The sequence below is a fragment of the Panicum hallii genome, unplaced genomic scaffold (genome assembly GCF_002211085.1).
Source record: "Panicum hallii strain FIL2 unplaced genomic scaffold, PHallii_v3.1 scaffold_93, whole genome shotgun sequence".
In the NCBI taxonomy this organism is placed as follows: Eukaryota; Viridiplantae; Streptophyta; class Magnoliopsida; order Poales; family Poaceae; genus Panicum; species Panicum hallii.
In genome coordinates this window covers 53,380-78,619 of record NW_020356233.1, presented here as the reverse complement: position 1 = coordinate 78,619, position 25,240 = coordinate 53,380, and positions in this window count along the sequence as shown.

The window sequence follows — 25,240 nt, the reverse complement described above, 5'->3', positions numbered from 1 at the left end:
CTCCCGAACCAACACGACCTAATTAGTAAGTCAAGACCGTCCCATTCCAGTCTTGTGGTTGCGCGGTTGTCCCAGGTTGTCGCTCTATGAACCGGTCCTTATGGAGAGTGGCCAACCAAGCACTAAGCACCGTGCTGGCCCCCTAAACCATGTTTCTAACAAAAACATCTTTTAGGGACGCACAAACCACTCAAGCACACAGCCCAGAGGGTCGGCTCCAGAATTAAGTTGCATAAGATCATTAAGAAATTAATTAAAAAGGACCAAGTGTGTTATAGCGCAGCAACCTAGCACAACTAACCAAAATGCAACCCAAAGGATATATATATAGGATATAAAGTGGCTAGGAAAGTCCTTATAGGCATACAATATTAAAATGCAGTATGAAATTGTATTTAAAAGTGATAGGATGTTCATGTTATACTTGCCTTCCTCGTACTCTCCCGGCTGCTGCTCGAACTGCTCGGAAGATGGCTGCTCCTGGTACTGCTCCGGTGGCTCGACGTCTATTCACGATCGTAACAGCAATACATGGGCCACACATGCACACATATGCAAACAATAGCAAAATATAAGAAACAGTACACTAATACAAGGGAACAGCACATAAAACTGGCCTAGAACTATTCTACGCGTTACAACGATCACGTGGATATAAAGAACACCTAAAACGGAGCTAAGACGCGAATTCTAGGGCTAAAACAAGATCCAGGGACCTATTTGCGAGAAAAACAGGACTACAGGGGGGTACTGTGCAAAAACCGAGGGCCTAAACGTAATTAAACCCTAGACACAGGGGCTAGCCTGCAAAAGCTCCAAGACTAGGGCTGAGAAACAATTTCTAGAGAGCTCAGGGGGTCAAACAGGAAAAGAAAGGACTTGTTTGTAAATACTTTTGAGCTAGGGTTGGACGGCGGGTTGATTTCCCAGAAACCTGAGGGCTCTTTAGCAAAAAGGCTGGCTGAAGCGGTATGTTTTAATCTGGATCGTTGGATCAAGATTGAGCGGCTCAGATTAGATCCGTCTCGCGAAGGGGTACGAGCGCACCGTGGCCGTCGGATCCAGATCGGTCGGTTGAGAGAGATCTAGGGCTGAGATTCACGCGGTCCACCGGATCTAAATCGGGCGGTTGGGATCTAATGCCGATCTGGATCTAATCCAGATCGTCGCCTTAAGATCTAACGGCTCGGGTGGAGTACCGGTCTGGATCTAATCCAGACCGTTAGGCTTGGATCGGACGGCTGAAAGATCTCCGGCTATCTCCGGCGGTGGGGAGGCGTTGGGCGCGGCGGAGGCGGCGGAAGCTCACCGGAGGACATGCGTCTGGGCGCTTCTGGCCTTGGTTCGGGGTACGGCTAGCATGGGGAGAGAGAGGAGACGACGGCGAACCCGTCTGGGCAGTCAGCGCGGTGGATTGGAGCTCGGGCGGTGCTCCCCACGGTGAGGGCGGCTCGGGGTCACGATGGCACGGGGGACGCGCGCGAACCGCGGGGGATAGGGGAAGAAAAGGGGCACGGCTGCTCCCTTACCACACCGGGGTGCTGCTACAACGGTTGGAGGCCGAGGATTGAGGGTGCCGGCGTCGAATCGAGGTGGCGCAGGGTGAGTTGGCGGCGCGGCGCTGTCCTCGGGTCGAGCGGCGGCGCAGCAGCACTAGGGCACAGAGGGGAGCTGAAGGAGGCAGTGGCGGCTGAGAAGGAGCGCGAGAGAGCTGCGGCTAAGAAGGGTGGGCGGTCCTCGGCGTGCGGGTCATGCGCTCAACAGAACTCCCGGTCCTCACGGGGTTGTTGCAACCCGTCCCAATCCGATTGTGGCCACGCTTCTAGAAGGGAAGGGAGACTCAAGTGTTGGCCAGGGCGCGGGCTCGGGTGTGGCGCAAGGGCTCGGGGCGTGCGGTAGAGCGGGGCCACGAGCAGCGGCAGGGCGGCCGGCCGGCGGGGAGAAACAGGGGAGGGGGAAAAGAAAGAGAGGGGAGGAGCTGACGCTCGGGTGGGAGGAGGGCGCTGACAGGCGGGCCCGGGGTGACAGCGAGAGAAGGGGAGAGAAAGGGAGCGCGCGGGGTGGCCGATGGGCTGAGCCAGCCGATGGGCTGGTGGGGAAAAGAGTGGGCCGACGTGGCCCATGCGGGGAAGGGGAGAGGAGAGAGGAGGAAAGAGAGGGAGAGAATTGGGCTGGGCCAAGGCTGCTGGGCTGCTGTTCTCTTCTCCTCTTCTTCTTCTTTTCTTTTTCTTTCCTACACTCAAGCTATTCAAACAATTCCAGTTGAATTCAAATGAATTTGAATTCAAACTCTATAAACTCAACACAAATAAAATAATGCTGAAGCATGAATGCACAAACACTTTAATCCTATGATAAATTTTATTTTCTTGCGTTATAAAATTGCTTTAAGTGCCACAAAATTGAAGAAAAACCCCGGAAATTTTATTTGAGCCCAAAATAAATTCATTAAAATTAGGGAAAAATCACATTAGGGCGTTACATCGTCGGGGTTGGTCCTGTAGGTGGCACGGTTTGGTAAGCTCGCCCCTGGAATCAAATCAATCTCGTGCTCAATGCCTCACACAGGTGGTAATCCGAGGGGTAGCTCCGACGGAAAGACATCCATATACTCCTGTAAAAGGTTAGCAACAGCAGGTGGCAAAGCAATGGACGCGACCTCAATGGAATATAAAGCATGTTTGCACACTAAAGCATAGCAAGGTCCAGTAGAGGCAGATAACTCATCAAGATCAGATTTAGTTGCAAATAAAATAGGATTTTTTAACTTAATAGGTTGCTGATTTTCAGAATTGAAAACACCCTTTTGTTTAGCATTATTCTTTTTCTCATTCTCAAATTGCACAATTTCAATGGGAGTCATCAGCAGCAACACAATTTTCTTGCCCTTATGCATGAGAGTATACTTTTTAGATCTACCATAGTGAATAGCATCAGTATCAAACTCCCAAGGATGTCCCAACAAAAGAGAGCAAGCATCCATAGGCACCACATCAAAATTAGCAAAGTCATGGTAAGACCCAATTGAAAAATGTATCCTTGCTATTTTTGTTACCTTTACCTTACCGTTGTTGTTAAACCATTGAATGTGATAAGGATGTGGATGCTCCCGCGTGGTCAAGCCAAGCTTCTTGACCACCTCAACATTCACCAAATTGTTGCAGCTACCTCCGTCAATGATTGTATGCACACGGCAGTCCTTGACGACAAGAAATATGTTGAAAAGGTTGTGACATTGGTGTTTGTCATCCTCTCCCACCGTGGCACTCAAAGCTCGATGCACAATTAAGGTCCTTTAGTTGTTGGTCGCAGATGTACTAGGAACCTCCTCAGCACCGTCATCGGATCCTGAAATGTTAGCTGCAATAATATTTTCATCTTCAATGTTAGAAGCACTAACATACTCACCATCAGTAGTAGCAATGATCACCCGTTTGCTAGGGCAATCTCACTGCATATGGCCAAATCCCTGGCAGCGGTGGCACTTGATATCGGAGGTGTGACCAGTGGAAGTGTTGGGCACCATAGCCTTTGCTGCAACACCAAGAGGCGTCTGGGACTTGCTGCTGTCTTGTCCCTTTGATGTTGAAGGTGCGGTGCTACGTACAACACTGGTGGAGGAAGGTGTGGCTGCACGTACGCTCGAGGAGGATGCCGCTTTGGCTGGCGCCGGAAGCTGCTGTGGCGTGAAGGTGTTGTTCCGCCACTGCTTTTGGTGACCCTGCAGTTCTTTTTCTGCCAACATAGCAAGTTGAAACAAATATTGTATAGAATGATATTCCTTATGATCAACTATGTCCTAGATCTCACACCGCAAACCCCCATTAAACCTAACAATCTGATCTTCCGAATCCTCAACTACCCCACAATGAAGCATACCTTTCTGTAACTCCTGGTAGTACTCTTGGACAGACATGTCACCTTGATCAAAGCGTTGTAATTTCTTACAAAGATCACGTCTATATGATGGAGGGACAAACCTAGCGCACATATCTTCTTTTAACGCAGTCCATGTCTGTGGGGCATTACGTGCATTGACAAGTTCATTCCACCGAATGATAGCAAAATCTTTAAACTCACTAGTGGCTTGTCTAACTCTATGACGCTCAGGAACAAGATGGGATCTAAATTTTTGTTCTACCATCATCTCCCAATCCAAGTAAGTCTCAGCATCATAAGATCCATAAAATGGTGGAATAGAAAACTTAATCTTAGCATAAGATCATTATCTTGCTCAGGACCATAAGGACAACGTCTACCATTACCTCCCATACCTTGATGATGACGTAGAAGGTGACGGCGCTGCTGTGCATCAACCTCGTCATCGTCGAACTCATCCTCTATGTCATTGTAAGCAAGGTCGCCGGCAATAGGGACGATGGGGGGTGGAACATAGTGGGGAAAATGAGCCTCCACCGTGTCCAGCCGTGCGGCAAGACCATCAAAACTTGTATGAATCCTCTGAAAGGTGGCTGTAGTAGTGGTCTGGTACTTGTTGAAAGCGTCAGTTATCGCCCGCATCATGTCTTTTAGTTCCATATGGGACACGCACTCATTATCGTCCGGAGGTGTAGAAGGAGAGGTCTCGTCCATCGGCGCCTTTCCTGTTATGGTTAGAACAAAACAGAAACGAGGGCAAAAGGTTGTGAACCTTATGACTACACTCTCTCAAGTGGAAGTGGAAAACAAGTAGTAAGATGCGTCTTACCCCGCTCTTACAAGTGTCTTACCAGCATTGCAGTTGGCAAATGGTGACCGGTATGACAACACGAAGAGAGTGGGCGTGATTGCAAAGGTTACTTGTTCTGCTCGGGAGAAGGTGGAGCTTGGGAAGGCTCAAATGCAGTATATGTATGTGGCACACAAGTTAGTAACAGATAGCAATGCTAAATAAGTGTCCAAAGAATTTGACCTAGTTGCTAGCCTAAAAATGTATTAGAACAGTTGTGGCAGCAAGCAAGGAACAAGGATGAAAGATGATTAACAACAAAGGCATTATCAGCAAGCATCGAGCAGCTCACATAGAAAAGATAGCAAATTTGCCAACTGTTTTGTCTTTTAGCACTAGTAGGAATCAAAATTTTGATTTTTTGCTTTTGTTTTTTTGATATTTTTTTTCTTAACTAGGGGCATAAGAATAGGAAAAGCACCAAATATCAGCTCAAACCGATGAAAGATGTGATCGGTACAAATTCAGGAGCATTTGGAAAAACTGGTGCTGGAACTTCGGAGCTCGAATCGAGTGCCTTCCTGATTTTTTTTGAATTTTTTGAGAACGCCCTACCCGGATGAGTCCCGATCTTTCGAGAGGTACGGTAAACTTGATTGGTGGAGAACTCGACATTGATGAACCAAGGCTCCGAATGAATAGAACCTCGCAATCACCACACCACTTCTCCGTTGGTTATCACCCATGTCACACGGATGACCTCGCCATGAAGGCTTATCCCTGCAAGCGCAATCAAGAACACCAGCAAGAATAGGAGATGCAATCAAACAAACTTGATTACGAGATGGGGTCTCACAATCCGATGAACGGCGACACTGTTTGATGACAGATTGAATCTACGCAAAACCCAAATCCTAATGTGGCGACGGCTACTGAATAAAAAGGAGTTAGGGGCGTGCAAGTCCCCTGGACGCAACACTAAAAGGGTCCAACACAGTACACGGGCCAACGGCCCAACAGAAAGTGACATAGCACCCTGACAGATTCTAGAAGCCCACTTGTTTCGACGATTCCCGTCGACTCAGAAGAAATTTTGAGGTGGAACCAGTGCCATTGGAAGCGCTATGAAATTCTGGTTCGAACCATATATAGAACATCCAAGTCTGACTCCGTATGTGGCCAGGATGTCAATTTTGATGAAGTCAGGTTCTGGAGTCCGAGGTCGAGTCGAAGTCGAGTTGGACCTGGACTCCTCCTTGGTGTGGATATCCTAGCTCCTCCTCCTTGACTCCTTGGCCTTCTCCAAGTCCTTGCTGGTCCTTTCTATTGTTCCTAATCAATAAAACATGCATGGAACCAAGTTTAGAACAATTGACAAGGTTAGAACATACCTGGAGATCCAACTGTCGCGCCCGTGCTCTAGTGATCGGTCCTTGCATTATATGCAAAGGAGTCAAGAAAATGAAGGTATACTGAATTTAATCTTAGCATAAGGGTCATCAGGAGCACGGTTACGATTACACCCATACCTATGGTGTTGGTGCGTAGACGACATCGAAGTCACGTGTCTCTAGTGGCTGCTTCATCTATGTTACCATGGACATCATAGACCACGTCCTCATCTTCATTGGGTGGGGGACGAGTTTCCAACGCAACCACTCTATCAGTTAGAGTGGATATCCATTTATCCAAGCGCTCAATGGATTCATGGAGCCTGAGGTCCTTGATGGCGGCAGTGATTGCCGGGCTGATAGTGTTTGTCATCACCTGCTGCCCCTGCTTGATGGCCTCACGTAGTTGATCTTGGCTCACACACTTGTGGAAGTCTTTGGGGGTGCCACATCCGTCGTCACCTGCCATTGTAGACATAAGAACAGGAACAAACAGTGAAGGTTATCCCTAATAATCTACTACGCAGGGACAGTGGTGCCTCTCAATCAATACCACAGTAGGAAAACAGCTTACCAAGCTCTTACAAGGGTCTTACCAGCAAGGCAAAGGATACCTAGGAGGCGTGCTCTGCGATTACAAGGGTCAAAAACCTGCTGTCCAGAAGTTGTATGTGGAGCTTTAGGAAGGCCAAATATGTGAATGGAACACAATTCAATAACAGATAGTAATGGTGAATAAATGTCCAAAGCCACTAGTCCTTAATTGCTGGTCTACTTGTGTCCTTAGAACTGTAGTGTCAATAAGAAAGGCACAAGGATGAATATGATGAACAGCAATGACAAGATCAACAAGTATTCAGCAGCACTATGAGAAACAACAGGTGAAAGTCACCTTTTTTGTCTTTTAGCACTAGTAGGAATCAAATTTTTATTTTTTTACTTTTGTTTTTTGATATTTTTTTCTCAACCAGGGACACAAGAATAGGAACAACACCAAGGATCAGCTCAAACCGATGAAAGATGTGATCGGTAGAAATTCGCGAGCGTTTGGAAAAACTTGTGATGGAACTTCGGAGCTCGAATCAAGTGCCTTCCTGATTTTTTTTTTAATTTTTTTGAGATTGGCGCACCCGGCATTGCGGGGGAATCATATGTGCAATTTTTCAAGAGATTTTTGGGAAAAAATTCACCTCAATCGGAGTTTCGAGCGAAAAGTTACGCCCATTTTAAGGAGGACCCTGTTGGGTTTTATCCGGCTACCCACCGAGGGGTATACCCAAGGTGGTAGGTTTTGGGTTGGGATGCGCCGAGATCAGGAACTCGAAGGTGCAGACAACACAAGATTTAGACAGGTTCAGGCCGCAATATGCATAATGCCCTACGTCGTGTATGATGGTTTGTATTGCCTTGATGTTGATCTGGTGATCTTGGCTTTGAAGGGGTCCCTGCCCGCCCTTATATATCCGGGGGGACAAGGTTACATGAATCCTAGCCTGATACTAGCTTAGGAATCATACTCAAGTACAAATCGAGTAGTTTCCTTCTGTATCAACTAGTTCTACTCCGCATGCAAGTAGAATATAACATAAATAAGGTACAGGACACGTCCTATCCCCTAGCCCAATATGGACTCCTTGATGTACACAGCCCCATGGCCCCGGGTCTGACAAGCCCCCGAGCTCTTTGTAGCTGAGTACTGCAGACTCTTCGAGTACTTCTAAAGTAATCTTCGACTTCTTTCGAAGCTCTGTGTTGAAATCCTTCTTCGAGTACTCCTTTGGCTACATCGAAGCTATGAGGTGCTCATGCCCCGAATTCCTCTTTTTACATGGGGTGCGATGAATAATCGCACTCCATATGGAGTAGCCCCCGAGCCTTAGGTTGAATCGAAGAATCAGGCTGAGGGTCAAATTAGTCTTGAGTCCTCTTTTCTTCTTATCCTTCGAGTACTTTCGAAAAATAAGTAGTCGATGCCACGTATCACACAGCCCCCGAGCCTTGAATCCAAATCTCTCGAATTTTGGAAAAAAAGGATCCCAAAGGTCGTGGCAACAATGTTCCCTGTTGAGAAAATATAATCCAAGATGATGTAATTGGCAGAATTTAAACTCGAAACTCAAAAAACCTCTTTTTTCAGGACAATTAACCCTGAAAAAATGGTTAATCAAGTAACTGCCCAAAAAACCGCTCGTGTTCCAAGTACTCTCCTTGTGCGACGCTTCACCTTTCGCACAGTAAACCATTGCCTGACCGCTGGTTATTTAACCTCGCAGTTAGTTAGGATTTTTCCGTGCCTTCAGATCTTGCATCGCCACCAGAGAAAAAACAAAACCCCAATTAGATCTCACCGTGCCGTCACCCCTCCACCACCCTGCGTAGTCGAAATCCTTCGAGCTTGCGACCGTAGCCCCCGAGCGTTGTGCGAACAACCCGTGGCTTAACAGATTCGAAATGGCACCAAAGAAAACCAACCAGAAGGACTTGAAAGAAGCGCAAGCGACAACCAGCGAGTGGACAATTAGTAAGTATTCTCGCCACAATCTCGCAAATTTGGTGTTGGGGGGCCTTCTTCAAGAAAGGGATCTCATCAATTGGCGCCTTCCCTTTCGCGACCCCTTCCCCATGGAAAATGTCGACGAGATTGTCTCTTTTTGTTCTTTTTCTGAACGGGGATTGGCCCTCCCCACTTGTTCGTTCTTCCGTGGCCTTCTTTATTTCTACGGGATTGAGCTGCAACACCTCAACCCTAACTCAATTTCCCACATCTCCATTTTCATCCACTTCTGTGAAGCCTTCCTCGGAATTGAGCCCCATTGGGCTCTTTTCCGCTATCCTTTCCGCATGAAGCCTCAGCCCACCTCAAAAGATCCATCTGCGATAGGGGGCGCTGGCATCCAGCTTAGGCAACATGCCAGTGAGACATACATATCTTACAAATTCCCGTCCAATGTCCCCGGGTGGATCCAGCAATGGTTCTACATTGCAAACCACGCCCCCTAACTCCCTGCGCGTTCAGGCAGACCTCCTATTCAGCGCCCCGAATGGACCCTGGAGCCTGCTGAGGCAGAGATGGACCAGGTGAAGGAGCTGCTTGAGTTGATCACCGCACACAAGGAGGCGGGGGTAACCGGGGCATCTGTAATGATGTCATTCTTCAAACGCCGAATCCAACTCATCCAACAGTGCCACACATTAGGATTCGAGTACATGGGTACTGAAGACCCATCTCGTCTGTGCGTAGAGGAGCTCGGAGATGACGCAGTGCTTGTTCGCGTCAAGCAAATTCTACTGGACGTGGAAACCGTCCCATACGTTCCATCAGGATTTTCAGCCCAGAACTGGCCACCATCAGTAAGTATTCAACCGCTCGACTTCTTCTTTGATGTTGTGAAGTATAACTGACTGATAAACTTGTCATAGGATCAAACGGCGTTATATCGGAATTACCCGCCGCAACCCGATCTGCCCCAACCCTATCACTTGTTGCCCAGCGCCGCGGCCACAGCAGAAAAAGCAAAGACCGCTGGCAACGAGTCGACCGAGAGCAGCAGGCCAAACGAGAGAAGGGCACTAGCAAACAACTCCTCCGGATCATCCGTGGAGTGGTCCGACGACGCGCCTCTGATCCCTCAGCGGCGTCGGGAGATGCAGAAACGTAAAGCCGGCGCCACTGACCTTGCCAGGTAAGTGCCTATCAAGCTGTAAAGTTATTGAGTTGTTCTGCTGAATACTGATAATACTATTTTGTAGTCCTTCATCTTCTTTGCCCAGCCCCCAGCGACGGAAAGTAGTCGAAATACCCTCAACCGGGGATGATGCACCAGCAGTCGTGTCTGCGGGAGCTGCTGGGGCGGACCCGTCATCCTCTCCTGCAAACGACGTAACTATCGCCATGGCGGGTGCCGCGCCGGAGCAGCTCGCGCCCTCGGACAGGACAGCCCTGCTACCGGCAATGAGTGCCGTGGCCATCACCGCGGCGAGCGCCACGCCGGTGCCACTGGCGCCCACGGCTGGTACGCCTACACCTCCGGCTGTAAGCGCCGTGGTGAAAAGGCCGTTGAAACTAATGTTGAGGAAACCAACGATAATCCGATCCCAAGTGTAAGTAATGCTCTGGATCTTGCCCTTAGCCATGTATGGTAATCACAGTATTGATGCTTTACTATTGTCTTGAACAGATCAGCAGCAGCAGTGATGCTGGACGAGCCAGAACTCGAGTTGGCTCCTCCAGCTCCCAAGCCCTTGCCCGAGCAAGCCGACGCACCGGAACCAGCAGAAGGGGTAGATGTGGCCTTGGCTGACTCACCGCCGCCCGAGCTCCATAACGCGGAACGCGAAGCTGGCGGCGATGGGCAAGTCGAGGCTGCTGTTGCCGCGCCCGCCGAGGTTACAGGTAGATGATCCAGCTGCCTTCTGCCGTAATCATCGCTGTGTTAAACACCTGTCCTTTACAGAGACCACGCAGCCACCAGTCGTGGAGGGTGCATGTACTTCTGGCGAAGCAACCGTGTTACCAACCCCTGGAGGAGAGATCAACGACGCACTCCAAGTGATGCACCTCCCAGGGGACGACCTAAGCCGCGTGCGACAAATGATCAAGGCAATTGATAAGTTTGCCCTGGTAAATCTCGGCTAAATCGCTGATAGCTGCATGCTCGGGTTGTTTGTCTCTGACATCCGTAAATGTGCAGGATATGAGCCAGAAAGCCGATGAGCAGGCTATGAAGCTGGAAGAGTCCACCAAGCGAATTGACGAACTAATGCAGGAGCGGGCCGGCTTCGAGCGGACCCTCACTGAGCTCCAAGGCTGGCTCACGGAGCAGCGAAAGACCCATCAAGGTACGTCGAATTCCATTCTCGAAATCGTACCCGTAGTCGATAACTCCTTGGTCTGAAACCTGCTTATCACCGCAGAACTGAAAAAACTCTTAAATTATAAAGAGGGGTTTCTTACTGATTTGAAGAACATGCTGAATCGCCGCGTAGATGAAGTCGAGAGTCTGCGGAAGGTTATGGCCGACACGGAGAAACAGTTCATCGACTGCCTCCAGCAGATCAAGACTCTGGGCGAGGAGAAGGAGCAGCGCCAGAAGGAACTCGACGACTTAAAGGCAGCAGCCCAGGTACTCGTAGAGATGGTGGACCCTCGGGAAGACGGCGCTGAAGATGAGCCACCACTGCTGGATCAACTTTGTGGGGCACCGCAAAAGATCCTCAACTTCGTCACCGAGGCCACCACAACATACGTGGGTCATGCTTTAGGCCTTGTGAAGTCCTTCTGGCCAAAGGCTCGGCTAGAAGTACTTGCAAGGGGCACAGCTGCTGATTGTACTGATGAAAACTTCCGCGAGTACTTGCTAGAGGTCCGGCCAGTAGCTGAAAAAATTGTAGAAAACATGGTCCAGGATTGAACCGTTAGTATTTATGACATTTGTAATATAAGAAACCACCTTAGTCCTCCTGTGGCCTTATATGAAGTCAGAGAGCCTCGTCTGCTCTGTAGCGCGCGGTTTGTGGCGCAACGACTAGGATGCCCGTAGCAAACAGTCGAAAACTACCCTGAGTGCAACGACTTCAGGAGTAGTCGATATAGCCCATTATGTGGACATGTCAAACAAGCCAGATGGGCCTAACCAGTTTGAAAAAACACGATTGTCATCGCAACGACCCATATGCCTGTAGCAAGTAGTCAATTTGTATAAAACTTGAGCGTGGCCAAAGCCTCCGCATTGGATTCAAGAATTTACATTTCGAGTCATGTGGCACAAAGCCGCCATATTGACCCAGAAAAGAAACATTTTCCCTTGGCGCGTACAGGAATTGAAAGCGAGTCTGCTTAGGGGTAGAACCGTCGCAGGTGTTGGATATTCCATGAATTGGGTACATCCTGACCATCGGGGTGTTGTAGTCGATAAGATCCTGGTCTTGTAACCCTCTTGACGATGAACGGTCCCTCCCATCTTGAGTTAAGCTTGTGCAAACCCAACTCATCCTGAACGCGACGAAGGATGAGGTCGCCTATGCTAAACGACCGTTCATTAATATTGCGATCATGATATCGCCGGATCCTCTGTAGGTAACGGGCTGACTGAACGAGAGCAGAGCAGCGAGCCTCTTCGACAGAATCCAGCTCCAGCTGTCGTGCTTCCTCCACCTCGCCTTCTTTATACATCTCGACCCTTGGGGATTTCCACATGATGTCCGCTGGGAGAATCGCCTCGGAGCCGTAAACCAGAAAGAACGGAGTCTACCCTGTGGCTTTGGACGGCTGAGTCCTGATGTGACACCCTAGGTGTCAAATTGTACCATAATAGGTTATGAAATGTAATGCATGTGTTGAAATGTATAAGGTTGGATGTATTTGTAGAAATAAGACCTTATGTGTAATTTTATAAAAATATGAGTCCTTTTGTGCAAGATGCATGAGTTGCAAAAGTAACCTTCAAAGTTTACTAGGGGTTTACATGTAAGAATGTTAGTCATCATGACAGTTTTGAAAACTTGCATGTAAGTCCAAAAGTATGTGAAATTTTACTCTGGGAAGGACAAAACCCTTATAAAGTTCAAATTTAGTCCAAGTTATCAAAATAAATATGTATACTTTGAGTTTTTGAATTCAAACCCTAAAGCACTGTTGTAGAGCTTGAAAAGTTACACATTTTCTATTTTGGTCATTTTTCCATTAGAACCCTGTAACAGTGGGAAATTTAACTTTACATTCAGTCCCTTAAAGTTTCTATAATTAGCAAACAAGTCCTTCGCGCCCCCTCCCCACCCTTCTTCTTCCTCTGGCAGTCCCTCTGCTCCCCTGTTCTCTGTGCCGCCGCCACCGTTTCTCGAATTCCGGCCGGCCAGTGCTGCCCCCCTGCTCCTTTGCTCATCCACACGCCGCCTTATCCCCTCCCCAGCGCTATCCCTCGGTTCTCCCGCCCGCTCCCGTGCTGCCACGCGCACAGCGCCGCCGCCAGTGCTGCCGTGGCCGCGCCGCCGTGGCGCCCGGCCGTGCACCGTTCTTCCCCCTTCTCCTCTCTATAAATAGCTGCCCCGGGACCTCCTGAAGCTAGTCCCCCACCCCCTTGCGTCTCTCCTTCGCCGTAGCTCTGTTCCCCGCATCGCCGCACTGCCGCCCTTCGGCTTCACGCCGGCGACCCCCTCCCCAACCTCCTCGAGGCTGACCAAGGCTTCAAAAGGGTGCACCTGGATGCCCTCTTCCTCCCCACCCCCTTCCTCTTGCTAATCGACCATCCCATCGCCGGATTTAGGGTTGGAACCAAGCTCCTCCGGCCATCTATGGCAGAGGGGTATAACTGCGAGGATTTGGATCCTTGCAGGGGCCTATATGAAAGATTCTAGTTGTTTCTTCCCTTCAACATGCTGAAATTTGAAAATTCATAGGAAAGCATAGAAAATTCAGAAAAATGTAAAACTAGTTGGATCTGCATCTTTATTTCAAACTCTATCACTTTTATTTTGTGACCATGCTGTGAAAGTGTATAGTTTGTGCTGTGTTTTAAATAGAAGCAAAAGAATGTTGTATTTAGATCTTTTGATCTATAAGAGAGTTGAAGCCCAAACTTGGAACATGTGATATATGTGTTATGGATAGCTTTGTGTAAATTTTTGAAGCCTAGCCAAGCCCTCTAGCTATGGTATCTTGCTACCTTTGTTTTATGCTAATAAAAGATTTATGATTTGATTCTATGATATCTTTGCATGTATATAGTTGTAATCTTTACCATAGCCTTGTTTCCTTAGGTGCAATTCATGGTAAAATTTTGAGAAGAAGAAAATTGATATAATTTGAATTAGGGATTTAAGATTAGATTCAAAGATAATTCCAAAATAATATTTCCAACCCATGAAAAATCATGATTTTAATTTGGAAAGTTACTCTTGCATAATGTAGCATGTCCATAAATTTTGAACCCCAGATCTAGTGTAGAACTGAAGTTGTAATTGTATCTTAATATTCTAATGTTGATCATGTTTAATTTTATGGCTTAGTTTTTGTTAAGATAAAATCCAAATAAATTTACAATAAGTGTATATAAGCTAAAGATTTGTAACTTTTGTTTTGAAATACTTTGCTCTGTAAAATTCATTCAAGTTATGCATATTGTTTATTTAAATCCTTTGTACTAATTTATCCATTACATAAAATATTTTGAAAAATTTAGGATAATATTATTTTAATTAAATCTAATCATGATAATTTTTACAGGAATAATTTATATTCCTAAGTTAGGGTTTGCTTAATTAATCAAAATAAGTCCATAATTAAACAATGGCTTAAGGTTAATTATAAAACTTAGTTAATAAGATAAATGAAGTTACTAAGTGGGATTAGTTGTTGTTTATAACAACCAAACATGCTTCCAAGCGTAGTTAGTTTAAAAATTTAGGGTAACCCACCCTGTTGCTTAATGAAACTAGGTAGTTTAGTTAATACCCGATAAATGACTGCCCAGTACAGGGTAGTTAGGTTGTTTGTTAGAATGTAATGTTCTCTTATTTGGATTGCAACTTTACTGTGAATTGAGATGAAAGTGTATGCATCCATTGAACTCCATCTTGCATATCATGTAGACTCGACCACTCTCGCCGATGGAATTTACCAGCTAATCCCGGAACCAGAAGGAGGTTGTTCTGAAGACCCCGAGAACTTCGTCAGGGAAATTCGCTGAAGGCCCGAACCAAAGTTCGGACGCTATTAACTTGACTGACCCCAGCCCCACCAATAAAGGCAAGCCCCGGACATAAACCCTACTTTATTTACACTGCAACCTATGTTAATTATATCTATCTCTGCATTAAGTTCTTAGGAATTGTATGAAAAACCCTAGTTGCATTTTCCTAGAAACCAATGTATTGAATGTTAGCACTTGAGTCTGACTAGCTGCTATGCTAATAGGGCCGGTAGAAGTTGGGTGATTTCCTGTCACTCGCGCAATATAGGAGTTGTAATGTTTACATTCCTGTTATCACTATAAGGATGACGGACGGGAGTTTTATGAGGTATCATGGTTGCGGTGATACCCCGTCTGTGTTGTTGAAATTGATAAGGTCGCGGTGTGTGCCGATTGGGGTTAAGCGTTTGAAAGTACTAACCACATGCCGTGAGTTTTGGGTAAGCGGTAAGCCTAGTAGCCAATCGGCCCGAGGAGTGGACATACCTCCCACCACTCGTCTTGCTTCTTCTGGTTACTTAGTTCGACGTGTGGGAATACGTGTTGCAAGGGCAACCAGGAATACGGGTTTTGTAGTCGCGCTACAGACGTATGTCCTGCACTTTGGAAGTGCGTATGGTCCTGCAGTCGCTTGTGGTGGACCTGTCCACGAGTCGGAATGAAAGGCAAACGGTTGCTTCGGAACTATCGTTGGATGTTCCAAGCGTGTGAGTTAGGTTTACCTTGCAAGGTTAAATTCGATTCAGAATCGTCCGCTTCTCACAAAGATTGAGACTGCTTGATCCCTTTATCACACAGAGTAACAAGAGCAACTATATGATGAGTAAGACTGATGGTTGAGATAAAGAGCTCTACCTTGCTTGCTTAGTTATAAGTGCTTATCTAGAATGGATAATCACATAGAACTTGAAAGCTAAAAGTTGAAAATAAGGATCTATTCTTAGTTGCTTTTCAGCTGAAACTAAACCCAGAACTATTATAAGCCTTCATAAGTCTAGTTATGGGCTAAAGTATACCCAATCCTGGTAAGCCTTGCTGAGTATTAGTATACTCAGCCTTGCTAGCTATATGTTTTGCAGGTAATGTCTGGAAAACCCTACTCTTCCCTGCCTTGGCCCCGTGCTCTCCCAGAAGGTTGGTCCGTGGAATGGGATCCGTCCTCGGCCAACATTGATGATACCGAGTGATGTCGTGCCTGGGCTCAGCATGACATCCGTCTTGTCGACGTGCTGTAGATCATCGCGTATGTTTTCCGCTGCTAAAAATCATAGCTTAAACAGTTTGTATTGTTTTCTCTAAGTTTGAAACTTTGTTCTACTTTTATAAACTCTTGTAATGTAATTCCCTGTTATGTAAATTGTGATGGTGATTATATCTCTGGACTCACCTTCGTGTGAGGTAACCTTATTTGATCCTGTGTATCGGTGGTTTATCGCGACGTTACCCGACAGGCCAAGGGATTATACGTTTGAAGCACGTTGGAGCCCTCGGGAGTGGACTCGCGTACTTGAGCCGGTATAATTCAGGTTGGTTCTGCCACAGCTGGTATCAGAGCTATAAGGTTACTCTGGGGATACATTTTACCTTAAAAATATTTTCAGTATAAAAGTTTGACCAACAAAATGTTTGGAAAAACTACGTTGGATTCATTAAGGATTGTACTTAGTACGTAAAGCCCTAGGGTAATGTTTATGAGGAAAATAGAGGTGGCTATAGTATATATAGATATAACTCTAACTACCAGCATTATTTTCCTGTCAAAACTTAAATTCATGCATAACCCAACCTTACTTTTTGTAACGACATCTTCGATGGTGAGGTAAGAAGGTAAGGATCCTCAGCCAACTGAGGTAGCTTGGCCTTCCTGTCGGTGATGCGAACCGAACGCTGTTTCTCAAGCAGTGGCCTACTTGAGATGCTGCCAATGTACCAACTTCGGTTGACTACATTGGGAGTATATGGTTCGGCGTAGGGTATGGCGATCGCTGTTCATACCCCCGCATTTTGTGGTACCCCCGTGAATACGTTGTTTCGATAACGTATGCTAACGTTGTCTGTACGGCGGTAATTGTACAGATACAGTAATGAATGGGGACGCTTTCATGACATGCTGGCATGAAAGGTTCATTGGATATATGTATTGTGGTTTTCTGCAGGTATATTAACCACGAATACGAAACTAGGACGGCTAGGGTTTATCGACTAGTTAATAGTGAGAGACGTATATATACTGCCACCGAAATTAACCACGTAAGTCCAAAGATATTTGGCAGTTATTTTGGATTTTGAGGACGAGTAGAACGTGCATGCATAACTCATCATCAAATACAATGTGTGTTTTGGTTCCTCTAAGGATGTGTGGTAGGTTGTTGATCTTTGGTGTGGTTAACGGGATTCTTGTGGTAGTGTTGGTCAAGTATCTTAAGTATCTTTCTGCTTTCCAGCCCTTGCTGTATCAGAATCAGTGTCTCGTCCTATTTACCTTGTAAGTCTTCAGTGGGGTAAATAAATTTTATCATCTGAATTTTTGTTTCAGATGGTTGGAGCCACACGTGAAACCCCGACAGTTTTCCGGGCAGATCAATCCAGCAATTCCCAACAACCATCCCTACCACTTTCACATCTAGCCGAGGTTATGGCTCGGCAAACTGAACTTCTCAACCTATTGGTACAAGCACAGCAGAATCAACAACACCAGCAGTCACGAGGTCGTGATGAACCTCTGGTAGCAATCTATCAAGATTTCCTCAGTACTCAGCCCCCGCTGTTCAGCAAAGCGGAGGAGCCCTTGGATGCTGATGCTTGGTTCCGCACCATTGAATCTAAGTTTGCTCTTCTTACGATTCCATGTGCGGACTCCAACAAGGCTCATTTCGCTGCCCAACAATTACGCGGAGCTGCCCGTATTTGGTGGGATAATTATTGTGCTATGCAAACTGATGGCCATGTTACCTCCTGGGAAGAATTCCGTAATGCCTTCAGGGCACATCATATACCTGAAGGGCTGATGGAGCGGAAACTGAATGAGTTCTTGGTACTTACTCAAGGCACCCGCACCGTACTGTAGTATGCACAGGCTTTTAATCACCTGTGTTAGTATGCGGGCTATCATGCTGATAATGATGCCAAGAAGCAAGATCGTTTTCGTCAAGGTTTGAATACTAAGCTCAAAAAATGTTTAAACCTTATAAAGGCAGGTACATTCAGCGAGCTGGTCAACATGGCACTGACTCAGGAGGATTGTATTATGGCACACCGTGCCGAAAAGAAGCAAAGGATCTCCACTGGACCCGTGGGCGTTCAACCCTCGCAGAATCAGTTTGTTCAGAATGCACTGCCTAGAGCACCCCAATGGAATGTTCCGTTTGGTGGACTGGTTTTCAAGTCGTTTCAACAACAAGAAGAGTATCAACCTCCTGTACCTCTGCAACAACCACAACAATTTGGCCCACGGCCAAATGTTCAACAAGTCCAACAGAGAAGCAGCACCTATCACGGTTTCAATTGCGGAAGTGCGGATCATTTCATTAGAGATTGTCCGCAGCCCAAGAAACCTAATCAAGGGCAGAGTTCCAGTCAGAATGACCGAAACAAGGGCAAGAGGCTGATGATGCAAGTCCGGCAAGGACAAATCAACTTCACTACCCTTGCAGAATTTCCGAATGGAGCTCCTATCATGTCGGGTACATTTTCGGTACACCACAAACCAGTTGTTACATTATTCGATTCAGGAGCAACTCATAGTTTCATTAGTAACAACTGCAGTACCCGAATAGGACTTGATCTTTGCCCTACCAAGGGGTCATATGTGATCTCTACCCCTGGAAGAAAAATTACATCTGGCCAAATGATCAAAAAGGTGCCAATTCAATTGGGTAGCAAGGAAATCAGAACTGATTTGATTCTATTAAACTTAGAGGGTATTGATATTATACTTGGGACAAATTGGATGACAGAACATGGAGTACTGCTAGACATCTCTTCCCGAGTTATCGAGATTGACTCACCACATCAAGGAGCAACTACCCTCTATCTGCCCCATCAGGAGTATCTGCACTCTTGCACTTATGCCATCACAGACATCAAGGTAAAAGATATTCCTGTAGTCTGTGAGTACCCCGATGTCTTTCCAGATGATTTGCCTGGAATGCCACCGGACAGAGACATTGAGTTCATTATTGAACTTCAACTTGGCACTGCTCCTATTTCCAAGAGGCCATATCGCATGCCACCAAATGAATTGGCCGAATCAAAGATCCAACTCCAAGATCTTCTGGACAAAGGTTTCATATGCCAGAGTGCTTCACCTTGGGGTTGTTCTGCTCTCTTCGTAAAGAAGAAAGACAAGAGCCTAAGGCTATGTGTCGATTATCGTCCACTCAATGCGGTTACCATCAAAAATAAGTACCCTCTTCCCCGCATTGACATCTTGTTCGATCAGTTAGCTGGAGCTAAGATCTTTTCCAAGATTGACTTACGCTTTGGTTATCATCAGATCAAGATTAGGCCTTGTGACATTCCAAAAACGGCCTTCTCAACCAGATATGGACTTTATGAATATCTGGTTATGTCATTTGGGCTTACCAATGCACCGGCATAATTCATGTATCTCATGAATTCAGTCTTTATGCCAGAACTTGACAAATTCATCGTGGTCTTCATCGATGATATTCTGATATATTCCAAGACTAATGAAGACCATGCTGATCACATACGCATCGTTCTTCAACGACTACGTGATCATCGTCTGTATGCCAAATTCTCAAAATGTGAATTTTGGCTAGATAGTGTGAAGTTTTTGGGACACACTATCTCCAGTGAAGGCATATCGGTTGACCCAACCAAAGTCCAGGAAGTTATGGATTGGAAGCCTCCAACTTCAGTCCATCAAATACGAAGTTTCCTTGGATTGGCGGGATACTATCGCCGATTCATTCCAGATTTTTCCAAGATAGCTACACCCATGACTGAGCTATTAAAAAAAGGAAGTTAAGTTCCGCTGGGATGATAAGTGTGATAAAGCATTCCACACTTTGAGAAGAATTCTAACAACGGCCCCAGTGCTAGCTCAGCCAGATAATACCCAGCCTTTTGATGTCTACTGTGATGCTTCTGGAACTGGCCTTGGTTGTGTTCTTATGCAAAACAACTGGGTCATCGCGTATGCATCCCGAGCACTTCGGAGCCATGAACAAAATTATCCAACTCATGATCTTGAATTGGCAGCTGTTATTCATGCTCTCAAGATCTGGAGACATCATCTTATGGGTGCTAAGTGTAACATCTACACTGACCATAAGAGCCTCAAGTATATTTTTACCCAAGCTGACCTAAATATGAGGCAAAGGCGTTGGTTAGAACTGATTAAAGACTACGATCTTGAGGTACACTACCATCCTGGCAAGGCCAATGTGGTTGCGGATGCCCTTAGCCGCAAGGCACATTGTCACTGTTTATCCATAGCAACCTTCAGTGACACTCTCTGCAATCAGATGAGGAAGCTCAATCTAGAAATCATTCCTCAAGGTAGTCTGAATCTACTATCCATTGAGTCTACTCTGCAAGATAGAATCATCATGTCACAACTATATGATGAGGGTATCAAAATTATCAAATCAAAGCTATCTCTGGGAGAAGCCAAATATAAGTGTTTTCACACTGATCATCAAGGAGTCCTATGGTTCAACAATCGTATTGTTGTACCTAAAGACCATTCACTGCGTAAACAAATCCTTGATGAAGCCCATTTATCCAAATTCTCTATTCATCCTGGTAGCACCAAAATGTATCAAGATCTACGACAGAATTTTTGGTGGACTAGAACGAAAAGAGAGATTGCTAAATATGTATCTGAGTGTGATACGTGCCAGAAAGTCAAAGCCAATCATCTCAAGGCATCTGGTACACTTCAGCCATTACCCATTCTGTCATGGAAATGGGAAGACATTAGTATGGATTTTATCGTTGGTCTTCCTAACACCTCCCAAAAACATGACTCCATATGGGTATTTATCGATAGACTTAATAAAACAACTCATTTTCTTCCTGTGCATACCACTTACTCAGCTAAGAAGTATGCCGAACTCTATCTGGATCAAATTGTTCGGTTGCATGGTGTCCCTAAGACTATTATTTCTGATCGGGGGGCACAATTCATTGCACGCTTCTGGGAACAACTACAGTCTGCTCTTGGATCCAAACTGATTCGAAACTCTGCATATCATCCCCAGACTGATGGACAGACTGAGCGAGTCCACCAAATTCTTGAAGACATGCTCCGAGCTTGTATTATTCATTATGGTACAAGCTGGGACAAATGTCTTGCTCTGGCTGAATTCTCTTACAACAACAGTTATCAATCTAGCCTTCAGATGGCTCCTTTTGAAGCGCTATACGGTCGCAGATGTCGAACTCCTTTAAGTTGGTCCGAGACCGGTGAACGCAAAATCTTTGGACCAGACCTAGTTGTCGAAGCTGAAGATAAGGTCAAGATTATTCAAACCAACCTTAAAATAGCTCAGTCCAGACAGAAAATCTATGCAGATAAAAGAAGGAAACCTCTGCAATTCCAAGCAGGAGATTTTGTCTATCTCCGAGTATCTCCTACCAAGGGTTTTCAGCGTTTTGGCATAAAAGGGAAGTTAGCACCACGGTATGTTGGACCCTTTGAGATTCTTAAGGTCTGTGGCCCCGTGGCTTACAAAATTCGCCTTCCATCTCAATTGGCTACCATTCACGATGTCTTCCATATCTCTCAACTCAAGAAATGTATTGAAGTACCTACGGAGATCATTGAAACCACCGCCATTGAGATTGAACCTGATCTATCTTACACCGAGCAACCTATTCAAATCTTGGATACCAAGGAAAGAGTCACTAGGAGAAAGACGATTAAGATGTACAAGATTTTGTGGGATCACCACACCGAAGAAGAAGCAACTTGGGAAACAGAATCTTATCTTCAACAAAATTTCCCAAACTTCCTTCAAGCCAATCCCCAAACCTAATCGTCTGATTCTTTCTGCCTTCGAATCTCGGGACCTTCGAATCTCGGGACGAGATTCCTTTTAGGGGGGAGGCTGTGACACCCTAGGTGTCAAATTGTACCATAATAGGTTATGAAATGTAATGCATGTGTTGAAATGTATAAGGTTGGATGTATTTGTAGAAATAAGACCTTATGTGTAATTTTATAAAAATATGAGTCCTTTTGTGCAAGATGCATGAGTTGCAAAAGTAACCTTCAAATTTACTAGGGGTTTACATGTAAGAATGTTAGTCATCATGACAGTTTTGAAAACTTTCATGTAAGTCCAAAAGTATGTGAAATTTTACTCTAGGAAGGACAAAACCCTTATAAAGTTCAAATTTAGTCCAAGTTATCAAAATAAATATGTATACTTTGAGTTTTTGAATTCAAACCCTAAAGCATTGTTGTAGAGCTTGAAAAGTTACACATTTTCTATTTTGGTCATTTTTCCATTAGAACCCTGTAACAGTGGGAAATTTAACTTTACATTCAGGCCCTTAAAGTTTTTGTAATTAGCAAACAAGTCCTTGGCGCCCCCTCCCCACCCTTCTTCTTCCTCTGGCAGTCCCCATGCTCCCCTGTTCTCTGCGCCGCCACCACCGTTTCTCGGATTCCGGCCGGCCAGTGCTGCCCCCCTGCTCCTTTGCTCATCCACGCGCCGCCTTATCCCCTCCCCGGCCCTATCCCTCGATTCTCCCGCCCGCTCCCGTGCTGCCACGCGCACAGCGCCGCCGCCAGTGCTGCCGTGGCCGCGCCGCCGTGGCGCCCGGCCGTGCACCGTTCTTCCCCCTTCTCCTCTCTATAAATAGCTGCCCCGGGACCTCCTGAAGCTAATCCCCCACCCGCTTGCGTCTCTCCTTCGCCGTAGCTCTGTTCCCCGCATCGCCGCACCGCCGCCCTTCGGCTTAACGCCGGCGACCCCCTCCCCAACCTCCTCGAGGCTAACCAAGGCTTCAAAAGGGTGCACCTGGATGCCCTCTTCCTCCCCACCCCCTTCCTCTTGCTAATCGACCATCCCATCGCCGGATTTAGGGTTGGAACCGAGCTCTTCTGGCCATCTATGGTAGAGGGGTATAACTGCGAGGATTTGGATCCTTGCAGGGGCCTATATGAAAGATTCTAGTTGTTTCTTCCCTTCAACATGCTGAAATTTGAAAATTCATAGGAAAGCATAGAAAATTCAGAAAAATGTAAAACTAGTTGGATCTGCATCTTTATTTCAAACTCTATCACTTTTATTTTGTGACCATGCTGTGAAAGTGTATAGTTTGTGCTGTGTTTTAAATAGAAGCAAAAGGATGTTTTATTTAGATCTTTTGATCTATAAGAGAGTTGAAACCCAAACTTGGAACATGTGATATATGTGTTATGGATAGCTTTGTGTAAACTTGGAACAATCAAGTGATCCTTCGGGCAATGCTTGTTGAGATCGGTATAATCGACACACATTCTCCATTCTTTATTCTTTTTTAATATAAGAACAGGGTTAGCTACCCACTCTGGATGGATTACTTCTTTAATGAATCCGGCCGCGAGGAGTTTAGCTATTTCCCGTTTGATAGCCTCCCATTTATCAGGGGCAAAACGACGAAGTCGTTGCTTCTTTGGCACAGCTTGTGGATACACATTAAGACTATGCTCGATCAGCTCCTTGGGCACCCCTGGCATATCCGATGGTTTCCAAGCGAATATGTCTCGGTTAGCCCGTAGGAAGCTGACGAGCGCGAGTTCCTATTTGTCACCCAAGCCCGCGCCGATGATGGCTGTCTTGGATGAGTTGCCTTCTTGGAGCTGGATCGACTTAAGGGCCACATCGCCTATCGACTTGACGCCTGATTGGCTCGCCTTCTTCGTTGAGATGTCCAGCTCGGCTTGAGAAAGTTGCTGTGCGGCCGCGAGTACTTCTCCGAAAGCATCTGGCACGCGGGAAGTCGATGCATACTGGATGGCCTCCTGGTTGCAATCATAGGACTTCTTCAAGTCGCCTCGGAGCGTGAGCACGCCGCTGTGTCCTGGCATCTTGAGAAGTAAGTAGACGTAATGCAGCACCGCCATGAACTTAGTGATCGCCGGCCTTCCCAGTATAGCATGGTAGGAAGATTCGAAGTTGGCCACCTCAAACTTAATGAACTCGGTTCGGTAATTCTCCCTCATCCCGAAAGTGAATGGGAGAACGACCGTTCCAAGCGGGTGTGCGGCATTGCCAGGAACAATACCATAAAAAGGAGACTTGCTCGGAGTAAGCATGTTGGTCAGGTCCAGACCCATCTTCTTTAACGTACTGGCGAAGATAAGATTAAGTCCGCTCCCGCCATCGATGAGAACCCGAGTGAGCTTAACTTCTGCGACCATGGGATCCAGCACCAGTGGAAACTTCCCAGGCTCGGAAAAGCTGGTCCACTGGTCAGCATGGGAAAAAGATATGGGGACCTCCGACCATCGGAGTGGTCGTGGTACCGCCGGCTCAATGGATAGAATTTCCCGTAGCAGCAACTTCTGTTCCCGCTTGGAGCAAAAATCTTCATCACCACCAAAGATGACATTGACGGTCTTGGAGGCATCCTGGAACTTGGGCATCTCAGATTTATCTTCTTGATCCTCGTCTTCGGGCTCTTTGCCCGTTGACTTGTTCTTCTTGCCGTTTCCAGGGGAGCCAAAGGTGCGTTTGAGCTGAAAGCAGTTGATCGCTGCGTGTTTGGAGTTGACGCACCACGGGCACTTCTTCCGCAGAAGTTTTTCAAACTGCTCCTGCGTGGTCGACTTCTTGCCCCGCGAAGGACGTTCCACAGCCGCGACGAGATCGTCTGGCTTGCGTTTTCGGGAAGAACCCGAAAAGTCCCACTGGCCTTTGTCAGCCCGGTTGTCGTTGTTGCGCTTCTGGTTGAGGTCGGTGCGTCTTGGAAACCTCTCGCGCATCTTTTCTTCTTGTTCGGACCAGTCGTGCATCATGTCGCGAAGACCTGCAATCGTCTTCGGCCTGTTACGCCCAAAATCACGATATATACCTGGGTCTGTTAGGCCGTTGTAGAAGCAGTCGATGATGTCCTCCTCCGAGATGTTGGCAATGGTGGCCCGCACATCGAAGAAACGGCGGGTGTAGGATCGGAGGAGTTCATTACGCTCCTGCTTGCACTGGGCGAGGTCGTGCCGGGTTCCTGCACGGGTTATCGCCCCCTGGAAGTTGTCGATGAAAACCTTTTTGAGGCCCTCCCGGGAGTTGATGGAGTTGTTGGGGAGGCTTTCCAGCCAGGTCAACGGCGCAGGCTCCAAAGCCATCGGGAAGTAGACGACTTTGGTAGTGTTGGAACCACCAGCCACCTCAATGGCAGTAGAGTAACAGCGGAGCCATTGTTGGGGGGCCTGCTTACCGTCATACTTGGTGATGCCGATCGGCTTGAAACCCTCCGGGTACTTGTAGATGTTGAATCTCGTAGTGAACGCAGGAAAACGATCGCTGCAGTCA